Here is a 25,993-nt window from a genome sequence, read left to right as displayed (position 1 = left end):
CTCCTTAGTTTGACATTTGCCTGCACTTTTTTAGCGAGGAGTCCATTTTGGGGAGGGGGGCAGGGGGGTGGGAGGAAGGAAGTGCCCCATAGTCTTCAACTTCCTGTTCCTGTTCAGCAGGCTCCTCCCAGTGCTTTGTCCATCTCCTGGTCACTTTTCATTCGGATGTGGACCTGGAAGGATTACCTTTTGTGGATGCTGCTGGATCTTTGGATTTGAGGCCTTTTTGACTTTCTTTGGATCACTGTTGGATTAGAAATTTTACAAGTAAGTTTGTTTGGGGCATTACAGTTGCTGCAACTAAAATTTTGGGATTTTCGATTTTTTTGCTGTTTTGGGGCCTTTTCCCAGGGGTACTCAGTGGTGGGTGGACTGATTCTTTCTGTGGGTTGTCTTGAATTTAAACATCATGGAGGCCATAGATGAATTGGGATTGTGCTGATTTTTCTGTGTTTTTCGATTTTTTTTTTTTGTAAAATTTTGTGTTTTTCGATTTTTGACCTGTTGTTGGGGCCTTGACCAGGGGTAGTGAGTGGTGCATGGGGCCTAGTCTTTCTGTGGGCTGTCTTGAATTTAAACATCATGGATGGAATGGGATTGTGCTGATTTTGCAGTGTTTTTCGATTTTTGGGGGTGTTCATGGGGAGGGACATGCCATGTGGCTGGTGGCCATTTTGAGTGCAGCTACAGGCACTGGCCATGTGCTGGCAGGCAAGTGGCCATTTTAAATGCAGGCTTTGTTGTTAGGCCTCCAACCATTTTGCCTACTTTTCAACCTTTATTTATGCCAGGGGTAGTGAGTCTTGCATGGGCCTAGTATTTCTGTGGGTTGTCTTGAATTTAAACATCATGGAGGCCATAGATGAATTGGGATTGTGCTGATTTTTCTGTGTTTTTCGATTTTTTTTTTTGTAAAATTTTGTGTTTTTCGATTTTTGACCTGTTGTTGGGGCCTTGACCAGGGGTAGTGAGTGGTGCATGGGGCCTAGTCTTTCTGTGGGCTGTCTTGAATTTAAACATCATGGATGGAATGGGATTGTGCTGATTTTGCAGTGTTTTTCGATTTTTGGGGGTGTTCATGGGGAGGGACATGCCATGTGGCTGGTGGCCATTTTGAGTGCAGCTACAGGCACTTGCCATGTGCTGGCAGGCAAGTGGCCATTTTGAATGCAGGCTTTGTTGTTAGGCCTCCAACCATTTTGCCTACTTTTCAACCTTTATTTATGCCAGGGGTAGTGAGTCTTGCATGGGCCTAGTATTTCTGTGGGTTGTCTTGAATTTAAACATCATGGAGGCCATAGATGAATTGGGATTGTGCTGATTTTTCTGTGTTTTTCGATTTTTTTTTTTGTACAATTTTGTGTTTTTCGATTTTTGACCTGTTGTTGGGGCCTTGACCAGGGGTAGTGAGTGGTGCATGGGGCCTAGTCTTTCTGTGGGCTGTCTTGAATTTAAACATCATGGATGGAATGGGATTGTGCTGATTTTGCAGTGTTTTTCGATTTTTGGGGGTGTTCATGGGGAGGGACATGCCATGTGGCTGGTGGCCATTTTGAGTGCAGCTACAGGCACTGGCCATGTGCTGGCAGGCAAGTGGCCATTTTGAATGCAGGCTTTGTTGTTAGGCCTCCAACCATTTTGCCTACTTTTCAACCTTTATTTATGCCAGGGGTAGTGAGTCTTGCATGGGCCTAGTATTTCTGTGGGTTGTCTTGAATTTAAACATCATGGAGGCCATAGATGAATTGGGATTGTGCTGATTTTTCTGTGTTTTTCGATTTTTTTTTGTGTAAAATTTTGTGTTTTTCGATTTTTTGACCTGTTGTTGGGGCCTTGACCAGGGGTAGTGAGTGGTGCATGGGGCCTAGTCTTTCTGTGGGCTGTCTTGAATTTAAACATCATGGATGGAATGGGATTGTGCTGATTTTGCAGTGTTTTTCGATTTTTGGGGGTGTTCATGGGGAGGGACATGCCATGTGGCTGGTGGCCATTTTGAGTGCAGCTACAGGCACTGGCCATGTGCTGGCAGGCAAGTGGCCATTTTGAATGCAGGCTTTGTTGTTAGGCCTCCAACCATTTTGCCTACTTTTCAACCTTTATTTATGCCAGGGGTAGTGAGTCTTGCATGGGCCTAGTATTTCTGTGGGTTGTCTTGAATTTAAACATCATGGAGGCCATAGATGAATTGGGATTGTGCTGATTTTTCTGTGTTTTTCGATTTTTTTTTGTGTAAAATTTTGTGTTTTTCGATTTTTGACCTGTTGTTGGGGCCTTGACCAGGGGTAGTGAGTGGTGCATGGGGCCTAGTCTTTCTGTGGGCTGTCTTGAATTTAAACATCATGGATGGAATGGGATTGTGCTGATTTTGCAGTGTTTTTCGATTTTTGGGGGTGTTCATGGGGAGGGACATGCCATGTGGCTGGTGGCCATTTTGAGTGCAGCTACAGGCACTGGCCATGTGCTGGCAGGCAAGTGGCCATTTTGAATGCAGGCTTTGTTGTTAGGCCTCCAACCATTTTGCCTACTTTTCAACCTTTATTTATGCCAGGGGTAGTGAGTCTTGCATGGGCCTAGTATTTCTGTGGGTTGTCTTGAATTTAAACATCATGGAGGCCATAGATGAATTGGGATTGTGCTGATTTTTCTGTGTTTTTCGAATTTTTTTTTTTGTACAATTTTGTGTTTTTCGATTTTTGACCTGTTGTTGGGGCCTTTTCACCAGGGGTATTTGAGTCTAGCATGGGCCTAGTCTTTCTGTGGGCTGTCTTGAATTTAAACATCATGGAGGCCATGGATGGAATAGGATTGTGCTGATTTAGCAGTGTTTTTCGATTTTTGGGGGTGTTCATGGGGAGGGACATGCCATGAGGCTGGTGGCCATTTTGAGTGCAGCTACAGGCACTGGCCATGTGCTTGGCAGGCAAGTGGCCATTTTGAATGCAGGCTTTGTTGTTAGGCCTCCAACCATTTTGCCTACTTTTCAACCTTTATTTATGCCCAGGGGTAGTGAGTCTTGCATGGGCCTAGTCTTTCTGTGGGTTGTCTTGAATTTAAACATTATGGAGGGCATGGATGGATTGGGATTGTGCTGATTTTGCAGTGTTTTTCGATTTTTTTGTGCTCTATAACTGAACTGATGTTCCTCTGTCTTCCATTTTTTTTAGGTGCACAAGACTCAAGAGAACCACCAGTGCCAGGAAGAAGTCCTGCAGCGGTGTGTGTGTGCAGCATAACGTCACGCGACGTCACGTCTGGCCTCAGACAACTCTACAATTCGTGCAACTGCGGCCTGCTGTCTGACCTGCTCTGAAGAAGATGGCCCCGCCCCCAAAGAAAGTTCTCCGTAGCTCCTCTAGCAAGAAAGTTGCTAGTAAGGAGCAGAAGAAGCAAGTTACCAAGGAGGCTGGTGTGTCACCCGCCACTTTTTTTGGGAGCAAAAGAAAAAGTACGCCTGCAGCAGCAGGATCTGCTGGGGACCAACCTGAGAGCAGCACCCCTGCTCCATTGGGTTCAGTGCCTCCACCACCACGCCAACTTAAGTCAAAGCCCTTGAGTGCTTCAGAGGCAGTCAGTGTACTTCTCCAATCACCATCGACCAGTGATGTTGGCTCATCGCAAGAAAGTAGCAGCAATGTCCCTGAATCAACACAGGTTGTTGTAACTCATCTGACAAGTGTTGAACAACCACAGCCGCAACAACAACACCATGTGCAAGTACACGCCCAAGTACATGTGGAAGGAGAGGCAGCAAAAGGAGATGCGCAAGCAAAGGTGCATGGACGTTCACAAGTGCCCACAATAGTTGTTCCTCCCGAAGTAGGGGCACATTTGGAAATCGACAATGAAGCTGAGGTATCATTGGAAGCCACTCCTCCTGATGATCATTCATTGTCTTCCACATCCCTAGCAAGGAAAAGATCAAGGGGGGTGTCTACATCTTCTTCAAGCCCACCTCGTTCTGGTGCAAGTGATCTGTCTTGGGAACCACGACAACTGCGGTCTGACAGTGAGGCAGAGGCACACCATGATCTGCCACCGGTACCTAAGCGTAAAAGGAAGGTCGTCCAAAAACTCAAACCTATGGAGTGTGATGAGGCTCAACAAGAAGTGACAGATACTGCTGGTGATGAAGCCTCTCACGATGACGACGAGGCAGTCATCACAAAGGTCACTGCAGCCCCACCGGGCATGCAGCAAAGAGACATTTTGACCCTATCCCGAGAAGCTGCTGAGCGTGATGATGATGTCGGCGAGGAGGCAATGGAAATGGAATCATTAGATTTGGAGTTAAGTAGTACACCAAAACCTACCGCTTCCATATTTCTTCCTCGCAAGAAGGTACCCACCTCGTCCTCGACCTCAATTCGTGGTGGTGAAAGTGCAAAACGTACTGAAGTTCGGCAATCCACATCCTCCACTTCATCTGTCATTAGCAGCAGGACCACCACCACCAGTATCGACGCCTCCTCCGGCGGCGGCCCCCGAAGACATTTCAAGTCTCCAGTTTGGGACTTCTTTAGTGTTTGCCCAAAAAAGGCAAACGTAGCCATTTGTAGCCTTTGTAAGCTTCGATATAGTCGTGGTAAGCTTGGTTCTAACTATGGTACCGGAGGCCAGAGAGGTCATCTTGAGAGAAGGCACCCTCTCGAATGGTTTCCGCACCTAGAGGCGGTCAAGAAAGCCGGAATTGCACGTAATGAAAACGTTGATTTGTCATCTGCTGATGACGAGGAGGTAGAAGAAGACGATCCAAACACTTCACTTACACCCAGTTCCCATGTCAGCAGCACACCCCATGGGAGCCACACTAAGAGTGTGGGAGAGAGTGAGACATCAATGCGGAAAAGTTCATCAGCGAGCGTAACTGGGTCGAAGAGATCATCATCCCGTAAATCATTGGTCCAGGGCAACATTAAAAAGATGTTGTTTACAGAAGCGCAATATGAACGCAACCACCCAATGACCCGTCTGTATAACACTAAGCTGGCTAAAATGCTAGCTCTGGACCTTCTCCCTTTTTCTTTTGTCGAAGGGGTTGGTTTTCTAGAATTAGTGGCAGTGCTCTGCCCTAAATGGAAGGTTCCTAGCCGGTTCTATTTTGCCCGAGTTGCGGTTCCAGCACTACATGAAGATGTTCTGAAGGCGATTGGGGCAGCTTTGCAGAAGAGTGCTGTTCACACTATACATCTGACAACAGACATGTGGACCAGTGGCGCAGGCGCTGATTACATGTGCATCACTGCACACTGGGTCTCTTTTTCAGGGGCTAAAGCAAAGCTAAACTCAGGTGTTGACACTAACACTGTTTTTAAAGGTGCTCGGAAACATGCAACACTAGCCATGTTTGGTTTGGAGAAACGTCACACAGCAGAAAACATTTTGGATGTCTTTAACACAAAGGTCCTTAACTGTCTGTCCCCACTAAAACGCAAGGTTGGTTATGTTTCCACGGACAATGGCTCCAATATAGTTAAGGCCATGAGGGACGGTTACTATTTCAGAGTGCCGTGTTTGGCGCACTGTATAAACCTGGTTGTCCAAAAATTCTTGGGTAATAAAGACAGTGCAGCGTGCAGTGTATTGGAGAACTGCCGAAAAATTTGCAAGCATTTCAGGCATTCTTTTAAGGCCCGCAAGCAGCTGAGGAGCATGCTATATCAATGTCAAATGCCAGTGAAAGCACTCATCCAGGAGGTGGTAACACGTTGGAACTCAACCTTCTACATGCTTGAGCGTCTGTATGAGCAGTATACGCAACTCGATCAATATTTCTTGAAAGAGGGTATAGAGGAGCTGAGGATGGGTGGGCCGCAATGGAACATAGTTGAAAGCCTAACACGCATGCTTCGTCCTTTTGAGGTCTTCACGCGTGCAGTCAGCAAGGAGGACTCTAATTTGGGAAAAGCTATCCCATTGTTGTACATGCTGGAGGACCAACTGAAGGAGGTGTGTTCTGTGTTTCGAAAAGATGACAAAAAGAAAGGCTCTTCTTTGCTTCTGGCTGAGCAATTATTAGAGCTCCTACAAGGTGATGAACGTCTTCAAAAGATCCACTCAGAACAGCATTACATTTGTGCTACTATTCTGGATCCACGCTACAAAAAGGCGCTGGCAGGCAGAGCATTCTTTGCTTTTGCTGATGAAGATGTTACAAAGTACAAACGTTGGCTAGCCTTGTCAGCCAAGAAGTTTGAAACAGAACGGCTGGAAATTGAAGGAAATGGCAGTACATCAGCAGGCCATCCCCAGTCAAAACAATCCACTTCTGCACCTGTGGCTGTGGCACAAGTGACCTCTCAGCCGTTAAAGACACCGGCAACCGCATCATCTGCACGAAAGACAGCAGAAACATTGGAGGCTGAAGAGGATTGGCTAGCTCTGCGTGGGTTTGGTTCTCAAAAGGCCAGAGGCACAGCAAGAGCTACGCAAAGTGGAGGAACCTTGGAGGAGGACCTTGAGTCGATGGTGAAGGACTATCTGAATGACTCCACAGAGGTCTATGTTAATTCTGACCCATTGGCGTATTGGCATGGGAAAAAAGAATTGTGGCCACAGCTCACCAACCTGGCTTTAAACTACTTGTCTTGCCCACTCGCAAGTGTGTCTTCTGAACGGGTTTTCAGTGCGGCTGGTGGGATTGTAACTCCCAAACGGAGCCGCCTCTCGCCCAAAAATGTGGAGAGGTTAACAATGATCAAGATGAATCAGCACCTCATACCACCAGATATAAGAGTACGAGAGAGCGTGCCGGATGAAGAGGAGGTGGCCAGCACCATAGATGAGGGAATTTCTACTCTGTCAGGTGGCACTGACCTCACCCGGGCTGAATTCGCAGAGTATGATGACGAAGCCTTATTCTTATTCCTGGACCGTGATTCCGACTTCGAGCCCTGAAAATGAGACAACGAATCAATAACTTTCTTTTTCATCCTTATTCACTTTTATTCCTGTGTGTCTGTCTTTCTTTGTTGTGCACAGTTAATATAATTCAAACTTTAATCAGATTATCACAAAGACAAGCCCATCAGCAGAACTGTCTTCACTTGTTTGCTAATTTATTTGAAGGTGCCGCAGTCTGCATTCCTCAGGTTCACAAGTTCAGAAGAACATGCTCCTCTATCCTCCTCCTCCAGACTCCTATTTCCATCAAAGCAGAGGGCTGGTTTACGCCCAATGAAGAAAGACTCAGCACTTGTGGGGGTGTTGTTCTACCTCTTTGCAGGTGAGTTGACGGGTCTGGGGCCATTGCTGGGAAGCACTAAAAGTGGTTTGTGCCAAATCCGAGGCGGAAATTTTTTTGTGTTTTTGATGACTTGCTTGCCTTTGAGGTGCTCTTAGGGGGGGTTCCGTCTGTTTGTGGGTGAGTTTCATGGTCTGAGAGCATTGCTGGGACACTCTAATCTTGATTGCATTTGCTTTTCAGGAAATCCGTCGTGCCAACCCCGACTTATGGCCTAGCTACGCAGCGCGTTTGGACCGAAGGCCCAGAAATATTGCAAGTATGAGATTTTGCTTTTGGCCTGTTTGGGGGTGTTATGCTTCTTGGCGGGTGGGTTGCCGGGTCTTGGGGCATTCCTGGGAAGGTCTAATACCGGGTAGAAGTGGTTGGGACAAAATCCAGGCCGATTTTTTTTTGGGCTATTTCAGACATTTTGCTCTATGTAGCGTTTTCGGGGGCCTGTTTGGGGGGCTTGCTGGTGTTTGCGGGTGAGTTTCGTGGTCTGGGAGCACTGCTGGGACACTCTAATCTTGATTGCATTTGCTTTTCAGGAAATCCGTCGTGCCAACCCCGACTTATGGCCTAGCTACGCAGCGCGTTTGGACCGAAGGCCCAGAAATATTGCAAGTATGAGATTTTGCTTTTGGCCTGTTTGGGGGTGTTATGCTTCTTGGCGGGTGGGTTGCCGGGTCTTGGGGCATTCCTGGGAAGGTCTAATACCGGGTAGAAGTGGTTGGGACAAAATCCAGGCCGATTTTTTTTTGGGCTATTTCAGACATTTTGCTCTATGTAGCGTTTTCGGGGGCCTGTTTGGGGGGCTTGCTGGTGTTTGCGGGTGAGTTTCGTGGTCTGGGAGCACTGCTGGGACACTCTAATCTTGATTGCATTTGCTTTTCAGGAAATCCGTCGTGCCAACCCCGACTTATGGCCTAGCTACGCAGCGCGTTTGGACCGAAGGCCCAGAAATATTGCAAGTATGAGATTTTGCTTTTGGCCTGTTTGGGGGTGTTATGCTTCTTGGCGGGTGGGTTGCCGGGTCTTGGGGCATTCCTGGGAAGGTCTAATACCGGGTAGAAGTGGTTGGGACAAAATCCAGGCCGATTTTTTTTGGGGCTATTTCAGACATTTTGCTCTATGTAGCGTTTTCGGGGGCCTGTTTGGGGGGCTTGCTGGTGTTTGCGGGTGAGTTTCGTGGTCTGGGAGCACTGCTGGGACACTCTAATCTTGATTGCATTTGCTTTTCAGGAAATCCGTCGTGCCAACCCCGACTTATGGCCTAGCTACGCAGCGCGTTTGGACCGAAGGCCCAGAAATATTGCAAGTATGAGATTTTGCTTTTGGCCTGTTTGGGGGTGTTATGCTTCTTGGCGGGTGGGTTGCCGGGTCTTGGGGCATTCCTGGGAAGGTCTAATACCGGGTAGAAGTGGTTGGGACAAAATCCAGGCCGATTTTTTTTTGGGCTATTTCAGACATTTTGCTCTATGTAGCGTTTTCGGGGGCCTGTTTGGGGGGCTTGCTGGTGTTTGCGGGTGAGTTTCGTGGTCTGGGAGCACTGCTGGGACACTCTAATCTTGATTGCATTTGCTTTTCAGGAAATCCGTCGTGCCAACCCCGACTTATGGCCTAGCTACGCAGCGCGTTTGGACCGAAGGCCCAGAAATATTGCAAGTATGAGATTTTGCTTTTGGCCTGTTTGGGGGTGTTATGCTTCTTGGCGGGTGGGTTGCCGGGTCTTGGGGCATTCCTGGGAAGGTCTAATACCGGGTAGAAGTGGTTGGGACAAAATCCAGGCCGATTTTTTTTTTGGGCTATTTCAGACATTTTGCTCTATGTAGCGTTTTCGGGGGCCTGTTTGGGGGGCTTGCTGGTGTTTGCGGGTGAGTTTCGTGGTCTGGGAGCACTGCTGGCTATATATACTTTACTTTGCAAGAGGTTTGAAGCAAATCCATGGTGGCTGAGGGGACTTAGGGCCTAGCTGCAGAGCGCGCGCGGAGTGATTTGGGAAATTTGTGAAAAAGTGACTAAGTCCCCATTTTTGTACTTTTGCTCTTTGGCTGTTTGGGGGTCTTCTACTCGTTTTCTCCTGGGTTGACGGCTCTGGGGCCATTGCTGGGAAGCTCTAATACCGGATAAAAGTGTTTTGGACCAAATCCCAGGCGGAATTTTTTTTGTGTTTTTGATGACTTGCTTGCCTTTGAGGTGCTCTTAGGGGGGGTTCCGTCTGTTTGCGGGTGAGTTTCGTGGTCTGGGAGCACTGCTGGGACACTCTAATCTTGATTGCATTTGCTTTTCAGGAAATCCGTCGTGCCAACCCCGACTTATGGCCTAGCTACGCAGCGCGTTTGGACCGAAGGCCCAGAAATATTGCAAGTATGAGATTTTTCTTTTGGCCTGTTTGGGGGTGTTATGCTTCTTGGCGGGTGGGTTGCCGGGTCTTGGGGCATTCCTGGGAAGGTCTAATACCGGGTAGAAGTGGTTGGGACAAAATCCGCGCGGAAAAGCCTTTAGTTTTGGCACTTTTTGTAACTTAGGGTTCGTTAGGGTTAGCCCTAGCACCAGGATTGCATGTGTATCGGGGTGTTCTAGATTTTTCAAACTGAGTTCTGGGGTCTTAGAGCACTCGTGAGAATGTGTAATTTTGGTTGCAAGTCATTTGAAGAAAATCCATGGTGGGAAAGGGGGGATTTGGCATAGTTAAAGAAAGCCTTTGCCACTATTCTTAACTTAGGGTTCGTTAGGGTTAGCAGTATTTCTATTGCATGTGTTTGAGTGGGGGGGATTTCGAGTCTTGGAGCGATGCTGGCTATGGCTACTTTTGCTTGGTTGCTTGCAAGTGGTTTGAATACAATCCACGGGGGGTAATGGGTAATTAGGGTACTTCGGCCTACTTTTACTTTCAAAGTAAGTTTTGTCTCCAGTTTTCTGCTAGGCCTCGTTTTTTGGGTGGGAGCACTGCTAGGAAGATCTATTTTTGTTCTAAAACACAGTTTACAGTACACCTAGCTTGAGGGGCAAGATCCGCTACATTAATTTGCCCATACTTACTTATCCTTCAAAAGGTGACTCAGAGTACGCACTTTCAAAAACATTGTACTGTCTGTCTACTAGGAAAAACAAATTGTGACTTTTTGCACTCCACAGCCTACATACCTTATATTTATTTATCAGTGGTGTTGTAATATTATATCACTTCCTGTTTTTCGTTGAATAATTACAGGCCGGGTTTCAGTCTCTGCAATGGGGAAAAAAGGATGGAGTCAGGCTTCACAGTAGCGAGCCACAATTCAGCATCAGGCAGGCAGTGGACAGGGTGTCTTCTGGTGACCAACATCGGTGGACGAAGCGTCGGCTGCAATGGAGGAGTGCCGCTAATAGGAGGATTTTTTTTCTGCGGGCAACTTACTTACCACTTCCAACAGGACCACTACAACCACACATAGATACAGTATCCCTTGCCTTTTTCTCTGACTGTGACTGCATTTCTTTGCTCTCTCTCGGCTTCTACATTGATCCCTTAACACATCACTTAGTCCACTCCACTATCTGCACCACACATAGTCATTTGTAAGTGCTCCTACGTAATTCGCAAGTCGCAGCACGCCCCAGGCCGTAGAGGACTGGGATGGCCCCAATGATGAAGCATGTCACCAAGGGGCAACCCTGGTGAGTGAGGGGACACCTAGAAAAAAAGCAATTTCTCCTTTTCTATCTACTATACCTTCTGTCAGGTTACGCAGCCCCTAAGCGCCTACCGTACTATGAAACTACATTTCCCATGAGTAGGCGGGAGACTTGCAGACTATTTAGTGAGACTATATGAGAGTACCCTTGTATGTTAGGACATCACTTCACTGATGCCTGTCTTGTCTTCTCTTACAGGTATCCTTTCCCTGCTGACCCTACCTTTACCCATCCCACATTTTTTATTTTAGTTTGTTATTTTTCTCCCTCGCCTAATGCCTCGAACACCCTGTGTTTACACTTCTGGGTGTTGGTGACATTTGGAGGTGGAACCATATTTGCATCGACTGGATCACGGGGAGTAAACGTGACACCTTCCAGACCAACCCCATTGAGTGTTGTTGTGAATGGATTTATAGTGACCAGCAAGGCTCTCGGGTATCTGGCTACAGAGACCTTATGTTGAATATAGTTATCAATAATTCCACACAGGCCCTGTACTGTCGCATTCTTTCTTTCCACAGTTGTCGATGATATATTCTTACTCTGCTTGACAAAGAACCATTGCTAATGTGAAAGAACTTCAACCGAATTAGTAGTTATACTTTACCATTTGTTAGGCTACAATGTGGCACTGCTCTACTGTACTTCTGTCACCTGCTATATTCTCAGTTGTACCGTTGAATTGCTCAGGAGGACAAACCAGATTTCATTTTCTTTTTTTTCATAGGCATGCAACTGCCACTGTGGCACACCACTACTACCACCGCTATGAGGAAATTTTATCCGACCAAGATTGCCAACGTTATTCGGTGTTTCCCGTGGAGCCAGCCCTGGGCCTAGCCCTACTTTCAAACACAAATTACAGGTAAGATAAGCGTTTGGTGGTTTGGGGGTATAATGGAGTATTAGTACGAGAGACGAGAGCCTGAAGGTAGTACTACTAAAGTCCTAGGACTCTTGGATTCACTTCACTTAGTCTGTGAGAGGCACTTAGTGTTGAAAACATTTGGGCATTTACACTTAAAGGAAGAAAATGGAACTAAACTTTCAGGAAAACAGTCAACGTTAAACCCCCACCCACCAGGCAAGCAGTAAAAAACAGGTATGCTCAGATAAAGTTTGAAAAAGTATATTTATATCCCTAACAAAATAATCTCCCGCAAGACCCTCCCTAACCCCAACGATTGTCCTTCAAAAGTCCCCAAAAACCCAACTCCCAATTCCCACCCCCCAAAAGTCTCTAAAAAAGGGGCAAGGGACACTAGGGGTGGATGCTGTTCACTTTTTGGGCCAGGGCATCATGCTCCTCGCGGAGCAAGGCGAGCTCCTGCTGAAGGCGGGACACCATCAGGGTGGTGCGGCGCAGGCGTGCCTTCACTGCCTTGCAGGTGCAAGGCCTGTGAGAAGCAGCTGTTGGCCTTGCTGCTCGGCGGTGGCGTTTGCCTTTGGCAGCCCGGCTCAGTCTCGGTGGACCACTGTGCTGGGTCACGGTGGCAGCCGGTGAGGCCACGGAGGACGACGTTGTCGTTGTTGTCGACCGCACACTTTCCACGTCCTCCAGGGCCACCAGCCGCCGATATTCCGCAACAGTGGCCTCGATTCTCCGTTGCCGGGCCGCTCTAGCCAGCTCCTTCCTCCTTGTTCGTTTGGAAGGAGAACCTATATGAAGAAAGAAAGACATAGTCTGTAACCAATGCTCTTTAAGATTAACTCAATCATTCAGCAGAAATGTGTGCTGCAGTACAACTAGCAACTTGCAAGCGCATTACATAACTATTGAGGCCAGTATCTATCTAACCTCACACTTCTTCATCCTTGCTCTAACATTAGTGGGAGTTTAAGGAACAAATTCTATGAGCACTGTGGACTTCCATTGGAGTCGACTATGAAAGTACACCAGTCTTATTCTTCTTCTTGTCTCTTGTTTTGGAAAATTGGTACGTTATTTTCTGCAAGCCGGCATAATGCCAGCGCGGTAAACTTGCACCCGAGAAAAAGAGACGCACGCCATGAGGAGTGACCTAGACTTGCGTTGCCGTTGCGTTACTGTACCCGTCCAGTACATGCAGGTGGTGAATCTCTTACTTTTCTATTACGGGTGGCACTGAGAATACTCTGTTACAACTCAAGGGCTACTGCTTAATTAATTTAACTTTCACCCTACAGTGGAAATGAGTACTAGAAATGGAAAATTGAAGAAGATAAATAATCTGATTATCTATCACTTCACATGGGATGTTTTTGCTTATATATGGGATGACTTTAGGTGCTTTGCTTTTTATTGAGTGACAGGCAGTGATACATCCACACATGAATGACTGAGTACTACTAAACTTATTAAGAGAGGTAGGGAGTGGCCACCATAATAACCGGATCTATGCAGTGCTTGCAATACAAACTACTGCTACTATTTATGGTAGTATTTGGACAAAATTAAAAGTTCTTTTCCTTGCCTTTCCTACACTGGAACGGACGTGCGGGTGCAGTGTTAGTGTTACATGCTCTTCAAAGTTACACTTACTTCATCCACTGACCGTCTACTCTCTCTAGATCATGGGTACTCACAAACTTTCTCTCAGGGGCTACATTTACAGTGTAGTTTGGGGCCGAGGGCCGCACTGGTGGGGGCGGAGTCAGAGGGGGCGGGGCTAAAGCAAAACGATAACTTGTGACCATGAGGTTGCACACAGGTCCCTGCAGCAGATGCCCTCATCCACTGAGCCACCAGACCCAGCATTTACATACATCTCTCTCCCTCCTGCTGTCCCTCCTGCCCTCCCTCCATCTCTCTCTCCCTCCTGCCCTCCCTCTCCCTCTGTCATCTCACTGTGTGTGTGTCTATCTGTGTCAGCCTTCAGCCCGGGTTGAGACCGCTTCCTCAACGCGCACACACAGACAACAACACCAAAGTACTTAACAGGTCTTTAAAAGACCATTAACATATTATTGAGGCTTTGTTTGTTTTAGCGCCCCTGCTTCTCCACCCTGACAATCACTGCTTGCCCGGCCCCACAGAGCAGAGGCTTAGTTCTATTTCACCTCTTTGTGGCCTTGCATCTCCACTCTGCTCTGTGGGGGCCGGGGGAGCAGTGATTGTCAGAGTGGAGATGCAGGGGCGCTAACAGGTGAAATACAAAAAAGCCTCTGCTCTGTGGGGGCCGGGGGAGCAGTGATTGTCTGCAAGGTCAGCGCACCGCCAACGAAGGCTTGCCGGGCCACCACCGGCCCGCGGGCCGTACTAGGAGTACCCCTGCTCTAGATACACATATGCTATCTAAGAGTCAGATAGTAGCATGATCCAGGTATATGGACACATACAGTTTCTGTGTCACCCACCCAGGCTGTTGTCCTTCCACCCATCATTGCTTCATCATTCACCCAGCCATGCATCTCATATTCTTGCCTTCCCAGCTAGTCTTCAATCTCAATAAGTAAGGAATATATAAGAGCTTACCTCTGGCCGCCACCACCACCGTCTCAACTCTCACAGCTGCCGCCGCCGCCTCCTCCCCTGAAGCATCGCCCGATTCGCCCTCCGCCTCGGTGTCGAGCACCACCACCTCCACACTGGCCCCGCCACCAGATGTTCCACCTACAAAGTACATTTAAGAATGTTAGAATAAAGCAGTCACTAGTATTTGGTCTAGGAATGAAGACATGTGAAAACAATGTAATTTGTGACTGTCGTTAAAGTTAAAAAAAAAATGTCCCTTTTTCCAGGGAAGGTTGTCTTGCTGCACTTTTTGGCACAACTGATGAAGGCTGTTTTTTTAACACGCACCATTTTTCTCCACACAGACAGAAGATGGACTTCTAACAACAAGATCAAGTTGAAACCAGGTGAGAGCTCGGCTCGACCACAAGAAATGTCTTCAATTAATCGTCAGCACTAACCACTTTTCCATTATCAGTTAAACGTTTAGTTTTATTATGACTTCATTTTAATAAATGTGTTTACTTTTAATAAAGCTTTTAAACTTAAATACAATCTGTGTTTTTTGGTCCAGACTAGAGTGACTGAGCGAAAGGTTTTGCAATTTTTGCAAGCATGAGTCCAGATAGAACACTTCAAAAGACATTATGGACAATCCCAGAGGACTGCACTAAGTTGATAGAGCTATTGCTGACTAGAATCATGGGAGTTTCGCCAACCGTGCAATCTTAGTTAGCTACACAGACAGACTAATAAGAATAATCTAGTAATACCACAGGGAGTCATAGTAGAGGCAGGATAAGAATTTAGATACAGTCTACAAGAAGAGCAAAGACAATTTTGAAAAAAGTCAAATGAGGAACGCTAGGAAAAATAGGTACTAGTCTAAAATGAAAACTTACTGGGGCCAGCAGAGGAGCCCTCGCCTGCCCGATCCTGGCCCTGTTGATGAACAGCATCCGCCGCCTGCTGCTCCTGTGTCCTCCTCTCGCCCCTGGGGGGAGCTGACGTACAACATGAAAGAAAGAACAGAAAACATGGATGATTGTTGCTTGTCAATGTCAACCAAATCAAACATTTCAAAAGAACAATAACAAAATATTTCTGCGAAATTATATTGATTATGGTTACTTTTCATTTATATGCGGACCTGTGACTTCGAAAGTCACGTAACTCACTAAACAAAGTACTGAAACGTTCACCTAGGACTGGCAGGCAGCAGTCCGCAGGCAAGACGCAAAGTGACAGACAAACTCCATTGTGATTTCAGTCAGATCAGTGACAACACTAACAGTTGCCTGCTACATTACCAGTCATTTAAATATTCAAACTATCAATCCACCGCCACTATTTTTCTTATTGTCAGGGTTACAAAGGAAGGGGCAGATTTAAGCCCTTGCGGCTCTTTTGCGCCGTTCTTGCGTGACTTTTGTGACGCAGCAGCTAAACAAAAAAGGGCGCCATGGTGCGGCGTATAATATTATAACAACGTGACGCATTTGGGAGATGCATCCCGTTATAAAGCCCTGCGCCATCAGGGGGCGTTCCGGCGCAAGGGAGGGCATTCCTGCGCTGGAACACATCCTAATAGTGGCTGAGGGAAATCTACAAAATATCAATCAGTCACCTTTAGGACAATGATGCGTCACACAAACCCTGCACCTGCTTGAAGCAGACGTACGGCTTGACCCAGCATTGGGGAGATAGGGTACCCCAGAGCATTGATGGAGCTGCGCCATCGTTGCGACGCAACTCCAGCAGTAAAGCTTCGGTGACGTTTTGGGCCCATGGGGCGCCGCCGCCGCATTGCAAATACGGCGCACCATGTTTGGTGGTGGTAGCGGGCCGCACAATTAATGGCGCATCCCTGCTACTTTGCAGGGATGCGACGGTAATTGCAATTCTGCCCCTTAGGGGCATACTTACTTACGCGTTCTGGCGCATCTCCAGAGATGCGCCAGATCAAATGCGTCACGCAAAACTACCCTTGCGACACGGCAGATGTGCCTCATTTACAATGCGGCGCGCCCTGGCGCAAGGGTAGGCACTTGCGTGACGCATCTCGTCACGTAAGAGCGGCGCATCGCTGGAGTCACGTCGCCAACGCAATGCAACTCCAGTAATGCTCAGGGCCACCCAATACTTTACATGCTGTGTCAGTCCTTTCGCCTGCTTCGAGCAGACATAAGGAATTGAATTGACGTAGCAGCGGCGCAGAAGTGCCTGCGTTAAATCTTGTAGATTTCACGCAGGCAATTTTGCGAGGCGCACAGCCGCTGGACCGCCCACCCTGCGTACTAGGAACGCACCCATTGTGGTGCAGGCCCATGGCTTTATAACGTGACGCATCTCCCTAGATGCGTCATGCTGTAAATGACTTGCAGGGATGCGGCACGTTTACGCCGCTGTTGCGTCACGCAAGGCAACGTAAACGTGGCGCAAGGGGCTTGTAAATGTAATCTGCCCCCTAGTGTCTAGCATTACGCAGTTCTGTTAAGTACACTCATACATAATAGTTACTCAGGCCAATGAGACCACGAAATAGAAAACAAATAAGCATAGTAGCAACCCCACTGAGAAGGAGAGCAGTGCACCTGAAATGCACAGAAGATTTTGAAATATAATTTAACTACAATGTAATCGTCATCAGCGGCATTATTGGCTTGCTCCATGTAAAAAACAAATATTTGCAATACAACAACACAGAGCAGGAGAAAACATCATAGTAGTGAGTGATTAAATGCCAATGGCTACTACTACTCACCAAGGCCGGGGATCTCCAAGCCGAGCTGGTCCAGCAGGTCGCGCTCGCGGTCCAGGAGGTCCGTCCAGCGATGGGTGACCTGGCTGTAGGTGCGCTGGACCCCGTAGAGGTGGGATATGGCCCAGCACACCTTCTCCCACCGCTTCCGGCGCTCCCGCATGTTATAGCCGCCGGCCGCGATCCTGCCGCCTCCCGCGATGGTCCTGGGCAGGCGGCGCTGGACAAAGTACACCAGCGCGCCCACTTCCTCCGGGCTGAATATCTCCCGGCGCGTCACCTGCTCCCCCCTCGATCTCACGCCTGCTGTCCTGCCACTGGGTCCAGCACTACTCCCCGCCGCCGCTGCGGCCCTCAAGTGCCTGGGCAGCTTCACGGCGCCTGGCTTGACCATGGTCTGGGCAGGTAAGGTAGGAAGAAGTAGAAAATTAAGAAAGAATAGGATAGGGAAGAAGAAAAGAAAAGAGTTTACAAAAGTAGTTTAAAAGTAAAGAAAAATAGCAGAAAAGACAAAAATATACAGCTAGGAAAAGAGAGGGATAGATAAGAAGCAAAATCGTAAAAAAAAAACTGAAAACAAGCAAAGGATGGGAAAGATATCAAGAGGATTAAACACCATGCCCAGACACAGGAAATGAATGAAAAACAAGATGGCCGGCGCCCGTTTCCGAGCGCGAAAGTCAGTTCGCGCGAGATTTTCCTCGCGATCTCGTGCGAACCTCTAGATTTCCCGCGCGATCTCGTGCGAACCTCTACTCGCAATGCGCTTACTGCGCGAGATTATACATAGCGGGCGGAAACGGAAATACGTCACGCAAACAAAATGGCCGCGCCCGTACTCGACCTTGGGGTAAATTCGCGTGTTGCGCTGCAAGCGGCTCGCGAATACTGCAAAAAAACTCGCGAAACAACAAGCCGCAAAAAAATAAAATGCTCATTCGCACGAATTGGCGGCTTCCGCGGTCGGTTTCGCACGACGCCGCGCCCCGCGAATAGCGCGAAAAAAACCGCAAAACGATTTCAGCAAAAGCAAAAGCAATGAGCAGGTGCAAAAGGTCAACCTCATGATTTGTAACGATTCTTTGTATTGCTTCCTGAGGGGGCCCTCCAGAATTCGGTTGCCTGCTTGCAACTATTGTGTGACCCTGCTCTGACCTTAACTGTATGCCACAAAGGTCCTGATTTACAGCTAAAGGAGCAGACAAGCAGGTGCCAGGCTGGAACTTTAAATTCTTTCAGTGACACATTAATTAGCCCCTAATTCATTATTGTCAGTTGGGGCAGGGCAGGTGTTGTAACTAATTTTGCAACAATGAAAGCACTTAGCAAGTGCAAAAGATCACTAATCAGGGCGCACTAAGGAAGCAGGTGCCAGCTAAAAAAATATTCTGTGACACATTAATCAGCCCCAAATTAATTCAGGTCACTTGAGGCAGGGAAGGTGTGCTTTGCTTTGCCGAAAATAATGTACACTGGACAACCAGAGGGTGTGGTGATGAAACAGAGGGTGGCATGGGTGGGCCAGAGGGTGGCATGAGTAGTCAGAGAGTGGCAGTGGTGACAGAGAGTGGCAGTGATGAAGAAGAGTGTCCCAAACAGGCTGGACATGTAGAAACAACAAGTTCGCAAAACTTGCGACCCGACAGGTAAGTTCGCAAATTGCGAAATTGTAAAAACCCTCGCGAACTGGCAGAAACACGGGCGAACACAAAAAAAAAAAAAAATCCGCAAATTCGCGGGAATTCGCGGATTTTGCGGATTGCGAATCCGCAAATCCGCAAAATTCGCGAACGCGAGATCCGCAAAATTCGCCCATGCTTAGTCCCGGGTGGGCCAGGTCCCGGAGGCAACACCTGCCACCTCCCCAGGGCTTTTCATAATTATTGGGGGGCCTCACAGGCCACCCCAAGCTCCAGGGATGACCACCTCCCCGGGGTTCTAAATATTGTAATGTTGGGGTCCTCTATGGCCCTGGGGACCGCCACCCCCCAGGGCTGGCTTTGGCTATGTCCCAGGGTGCCCACCCAAGGGACATTGCAGATTGCAATGACAGGGCAGGAGCTCCCGGCATTTCATTGCAAACTCTGCTTTGCTTCATGGAAGCAAGAGGAAGAAACCTGCTCTTGCTTCAATGAAGCATAGCATTATTGCTTTTGCACAAGGGGAGCTGCATGTTAGCAGCTCCTCTTGTGCGAAAGCATTGCCGGCTCCCCAGAGGCAGTGGGGCGCCTGGGACCATGGGGGCATTGGGGCTCCCGGGCAGTCCCCAAAGTGAGGGCTGGCCCCGGGGGATGAGTTCCTGGGCCTAAAAGTGGCCCAGGGGAGGGGGGCCATGTGGCACCCTCCGGTTAAAAAATGATATTTAAAAAGAAAAGTGAGCCAATGCACCAGGAGATGGGTTCCCCAAGGCAGAATTTGAGTTATAAAAATGGGGCATTTTTTTCTCGCGTTCTTGGAGTCATGACTCCTTTGCCGGTCTCAGTGCGGACCCCGTGTAAACGCAATGGGTTCGCGATAGTATGCATGTTTTAAAAAAAGTAAGATTATATGTTCGGTTAAAGAGTGGCTCTAAAAAGAGCCCTTGTTTTTATTCTGACTTTTTTGAAGCTACATGTGAGTACAGCTTTAGGTTGATACATGTAAGTCCAGCTTTAGGTTGTGGAGGAAGACTCTGTTCCCTTGATCTGTGATGTGTACTCCATAACTTCTGTAGATGTGGTTCATATTGAAATGTAGATTGGACTGAATTGAGTTGACCAGCTCCATTCGGTCTTTGGCATATGTTAGAGTATACAAAGACAGTTTGAGGCAAAAACAACATCAATTGTGCAAAGGTGTCCTTCATTAGCATTTCTAGACCTATCCCAGTCAATGTGCCTAGGTGATTACCACCACAATTAGGGGTGGGTGTAATTTGTGTAATCGCGTTATGCAAATCTCTGCAAAACGGTAAAAAATCTCTGCGAACATGCAGAATTTCCGCGAACACGAGGAATTGCTTCTTCTCGATGCTTTTTTCCTGTTCGCAATTGCTGTTTGCATGCTCGGGGGGAAATATCTTGCGAACGTTCATTTTGAGAATGTGAACAAGCAAAAAATTTTGCAAAGTCACGGAACGCTTAATTTGGGCAATTTTACATTCTCAATGGAATGCAAAATTCCCCAAATTCCGCAAATTCCGTGAGCGGACCGGAATTTAACGCCCAGGCCTAACCACAATGCACAATCATGAGGTCAGGGGGTTGGAGATGCAAAAAGGTTTTAACCAAAAGCACTTTAACCGTCACTGTACAATCCAATTAATGTCCACATTTTCCAAACCTACTTTTTTTGCAATACCTTCGAGTTCAGCATACCTTTTGCACCAGAAAACATAGCTGTGCCCTATAATCCATACTGTAAGCATCTTGAAGGGATGTATGGAAGCAATGAAAAGATATCTGTAGTTGAAATAGTCCTTTGGTAGAATGAGAGCTATCTAGAATGGTGGACAAGATGCTGTTTAAAAAAAGTAGAGAATTGATTAGCTGTTTAAGAATATTGCGCATTCAAAAATAGGGTGCATGTTTCTTATTGGTTATTAAAAAATATTTGAAAGGTACAGTAGATAGGATAAGGTCATATTTTGCAAACTTCAACCACACCTGCTGTTTGTATCTGTAACTTTGTGTGCAGAACTTGATATTATGGTGAACTTGTGGCCTGCCAGTTCTGTTGAATGTTTCATAAACTGTTACTATGGAAACGGGCACTAAGCAGAACGGGGGAAGGGTTGAATGTTATCTGTGGTTCTAAAATATGGAAGTGTAATTTATATATAATTGATATATTATTAAAGTAAGATTTCCCAAGTCAGTACTTTCTTTAGAAGTGGTGTGTTCTTAAAAAATAGTAGCATTTTTATTTGTATTATATTTTTTAACTCCCATATGGATTTGCGTCTCAATTGTGTTGGTGCACGGCGGAGTCACGACTCCCAAAAATTCCAGAACCAGTTTGGGCACTTTCAGAAGTCAGTTGGTAAGGGTTAATATGTCTAGCCAATAGAAATGTGCTTTACATTTTCCAATAATGTAGGAAGCAATGTGATTTGATACTTACATTTATTTCTGTTGAGAAAGAGAAGGAATGTTTGCCATTACTGGTTTTACCTTGTTGAGAGTGGTGCATTACAATGATTGTGTGCATAACAACATCTTTTATGAGTTTCTGATATTTCATATGCCACAAATCAATTTGGAAGGTGAGTTATATATTTGTTAGGTGTATTATGTATTAGCTTTATTTTTAAACTTTAAAAAATTATTCAAGAACTTTGATGTTTGAAATATATTATTACATGTAAGATGTGTATTGTAGTTTGTTTTATTGTACATAAATTATGTTTGAAATAGATTTTGTATAGTAATATGTGGATATAGAAAGATAGATTAGTGATTATGGTAGTTTGTTTTAGTGTGTAGAATGTACATTGAAGTATACTGCATAATTTTAGGTGTCGCTTTCAAATTGGAAGTCCAGTCTGTTAAGTTTTAAGGTGTGCGTGGACTTGTGTCTGAAGTATATCTCTACTTGTATATCTATTTTCATATGTCTTACACATTTGAAGGTGTATGATGTATAACAGAGAGGTGTTGTTACTTTTTATGTGGTTGGCTCAAGGCTGTGAGTAGTAGTAGAATGGTGAAGATGCAGCACAAAAGTGTGGTTTAAAAGATGTTGACATAAGGTGTTAGTTATTAGTGTACTTTTTATAAGTCTCTAGAAAGGTACAGTTGAAATATGTGATTCATTGTTGGTCTTTGCTTGAATTTGAGAATTTTTGAGGTGTGCATAGTGTTGTGATAGAAGAAATATTGTAGTAGGAGATATGTGTTATGTATCAGAAGATGTTAGATGTGTAAAACACATGTATGCATCTATTTGTATATTTCTTTTATATATATTGGTGCTAGAAAACGGTACGGAAATATGCATGCATGCTTTCAGGACTATGTTGAGATTTATAGCAGAGACATGTGAAGTGTTCCTGGTTTGTATTTGGCTAGGTGCGACATTATAAATAGTTGTAGAATGGTAAAGCAGCAGCACAGAAGTGAGGTTTCAGATACGTTTGTAGAGATATTATTTATTAGAGTAATCTGTATGAGTCAATGTAAAGTGCAGTCTCTCAACTTTTAAGTTTAAGGTCACCATGGTCTTGTGATTGCTGTATGTCTGTACTTTATTTGTATATATTAGATATGAAGATGATTTGAAAATGTAGAAACGTATGCATGTATGCTTTTAAGAATATGGAGAGTTACAGTTGAGTCATGTAATAGACTGCTCTTTTATATTTGGCTAGGTCCAATATTCATGCAGTTAAAAAACACCCACACACTACCCATGCAGTCTTCTAATCATCCATGCACTACCTATGCACTGCTGCAATTACCCAGGCACTACCCTTGCACTCATGAAATCGCGCAGGCACTACTCATGGACTCCTGCAATCACCCAGATATTAACCATGCACTCCTTCAATCACGCAGGCACTATCCATGGACTCCTCCAATTATGCAGGCACCATCCTTGTACTCATGTAATCACTTAGAGAGTACTCATGCACTTATAAAATCACTCAAGCACTACGTTTTACTCCTCAAATCACTCAGGCACTACCTCAGTACTCCAGCAATCACCCAGGCAGTGCCCATGCACTTACAAAATCACCCAGTCACTTCCTATGTACTCCTGTAATCCACTAGATATTACCCTGCACTCATGCAATGAACCAGGCATTACCTATGTACTCCTTTAATCCCCCAGACATCACTCCTATGCTCATGCAATCACTAAAGTATTAGTTATACATTGCTTCAATCAACCAGGCACTACCCTTGCACTTTTTCAATCATGCAGGCACTACCCTTGTACTTATGTAATCACTCAGCCAGTACCCATGCACTTATAAATTCACTCCGGCACTACCTTTGCACTCCTCCAATCACTCAGGCACTACGTTAGTACTCATGTAATCACCCAGGCAATACCCATGCATTTATAAAATAACCCAGTCACTTCCTATGTACTCCTGTAATCTCCAAGATATTATCCCTGCACTTATGCAATGACCCAGGCATTACCTATGTACTCCTTTAATCCCCCAGATGTTACCCCTGTACTCATATAATCACCAATGCATTAGATATACATTGATTCTATTACCCAGGCACTACCCTTGCACCCTTTCAATCATCCAGGCACTACCACTACACTCATACTACCACTAAGAAAAGTCACATGTAATCCCTCAGTCATTTACATAGATTTGTGCATTCATGCAGGCTCTACTATCCCACTCAAACATTCAGTCAGGCACTATCCATGCTCTTATCTACTCACTCAGGTACTACTGATGCACTCATGGAATGGCCTAAGCATTACTCTTACACTTATATTTTCTCTTATGTACTTTTCATACAGTCATGCAATCATCCAGCTACTACCACTGCCGTGATAGAATCACTCAGGCAGTACCCATGCACTTTTTTTTATTCTTTCAAGCACTAGTCATATATTCTTGTCTTTACCCATGCATTAGCCTTGCACTCATGGTTTGTCTAAGGTATTTTTGCTGCACTATTCTATCACTCATTCAGTGCTGCTGCTCTCATGCAATCTCCCAGGCAGTACTTTTGCACTGACCTTTTCACTTAGGTACTACCCATCCAGTCATCTATTCTATCAGGCACTACCTACCACTAATCTATGTGTATGTTTCTATGATATATGATGTCTCTTTTAAAAGGTACAGACACATGCATGCATGCTCTGTGGAATATGGTGAGAGTTTTAACAAATACATTGAAAACGTTTCTGCTTTGTATGTGACAAGGCCCAACACTCTGAGTACTTGCTGAATAGTGAAGCTCATACACTCTTGTTTTCAACCATGTGTTAGTCTTGCACTCATGGTTTGTCTAGGGTATTTTTCCCTGCACTGATCTAATCACCCATTCTGTACTGCTGCTCTCATGCAATCTAGCCATCAATTCTCTCAGGCACTACCCACTGCCCATCTATTTTGATGTTTCTTTGATCTATGATGTCACTTTTAAAAGGTACAGACACATGTATGCATGCTCTCTGGAAAATGGTGAGTTATACCAGACACACTGAAAAAGTTGCTGCTTTGCATTTGGCTAGGCCCAAGACTCTGAGTAGTTACTGGATAGTAAAGGTGCAGCTCAAAATAGAGGTTTAAAATATGTTGGAAGAGGAATTAGTGATTAGGTTAGCTTGTATTGGTTTATAGAGATGTACACTTCAAGCATGACACATAATTGTAGGTGTCTCTTTAAAATAGGAAGTGCAGTCTCTCAAGTTTAAGGGACTTTTTAATCGTATGAGTGAGGTATGTGTCTGCCTGCATATGTATTCATGCATATGTCAAACAGATGGGTAGAGGTGTAAAACTCTGGTACACATGCATCTGTATGTTTCTGTTACATATAATGCCACTAGGAAAAGGCACAGACACATGCATGCTATTTAATGCCTCAGTCATAAACCATAGATTGGTGCACTCACGCAGTCACTACTATCCCACTCAAAGATTCAGTCAGGCACTACCCATGGTCTCATCAACTCACTTACGTTCTACTGGTGCACTGACAGAATGTCCCAAACACAACCCTTATGCTCAGATTGTTTCTCATGCGCTTCCCATAAAGTCATACCATCTTCTAGTTACTACCATTGCAGTCAAAAAATCACACAGGCAGTACCCATACACCTTTTTTATTGTTTCAAGCACTACTCAAACACTCTTTTCTTCAACTATGCGTTAGCCATGCACTCATGGTTTGTCTAAGGTATTTCTCCTGCACTGATCTAATCACCCATTCAGTACTGCTGCTCTCATGCAATCATCCAGGCAGTACTCTTGCACTGTACAATTCAGTCAGGCGCTACCCATCCAGTCATCCATTTTCTCTTCAGGTAAGGAGAAACTACCTATACACATACTATTCCTCTTCCATCTTTCAGCATCTCTCTAGTCTCTATGTGCAGTTCTCTTAGTTGTTTTGTACCTCTCGTTCTTTCTACATATCTGTTGCCTCTTTCTGCACGTCACTTTTTTCTTTCTGCATTCCTCTTGGAATTTTCTGCACCCCTCTTCCTTCTTTTTGTACTTCTGTTGCTTCTTTATACACCCCTCTTCTGTCTTTCTGTACCTCAATTGCATGTTTCTACAATTCTCTTGCCTCTTTGTGCAGTTCTCTTGCCTCTTTTCTATTTCTGTTGTTTGTTTGTGCACTTCTCTTGCATCTTTCTGTACCCTCTTGCTTTTTCTGCATCCCTTTTCTCTCTTTCTGCACCTCTTTTGCCTGTTTCTGTAACATTCTTGCATCTTTGTGCGCCTCTCTTTCTTCGTTCTGCAGTATTGTTCTTCTTTCTATACTATACTTGCTTGTTTCTGTACCCCTCTTGTCTCTTTTGCACCTATCTTGCTTGTTTCTGTACACCTCTTCTCTGTTTCTGCACATCTCTTCCCTCTTTCTACATTCCCTCCTTCTGCAGTTCTTTTGCCTCTTTCTGCACCAGTCTTGCATTTTTCTGCACTTCTCTTGCCTGTTTCTTAATTTTTTTGTTTGTTTCTGGAGTTCTCTTGCTTCTTTCCGCAAGTATGTTGTCTCTTTCTGTATTTCTGTTACTTCTTTCAGCACTTCACTTGCTTCTTTCTGCTCCTCTCTTGTTTCTTTCTGTTCCCCTGTTGCCTTTTTTGGCATTAGCCTTCCTTGTTTGTGCACCTTTCTTGTCTCTTTTTGCACCTCTCTTGTCTTTTTCTGTATGTCATAGATCCTTTGGGCACTTCTTTGTGTTTTTCTGCACCTCTGTTACTTTTTCT

This window comes from Lissotriton vulgaris, chromosome 2_1, assembly GCF_964263255.1.
Source record: "Lissotriton vulgaris chromosome 2_1, aLisVul1.2, whole genome shotgun sequence".
NCBI classification, from domain to species: Eukaryota; Metazoa; Chordata; class Amphibia; order Caudata; family Salamandridae; genus Lissotriton; species Lissotriton vulgaris.
Note: the sequence above shows the minus strand (reverse complement) of the source record.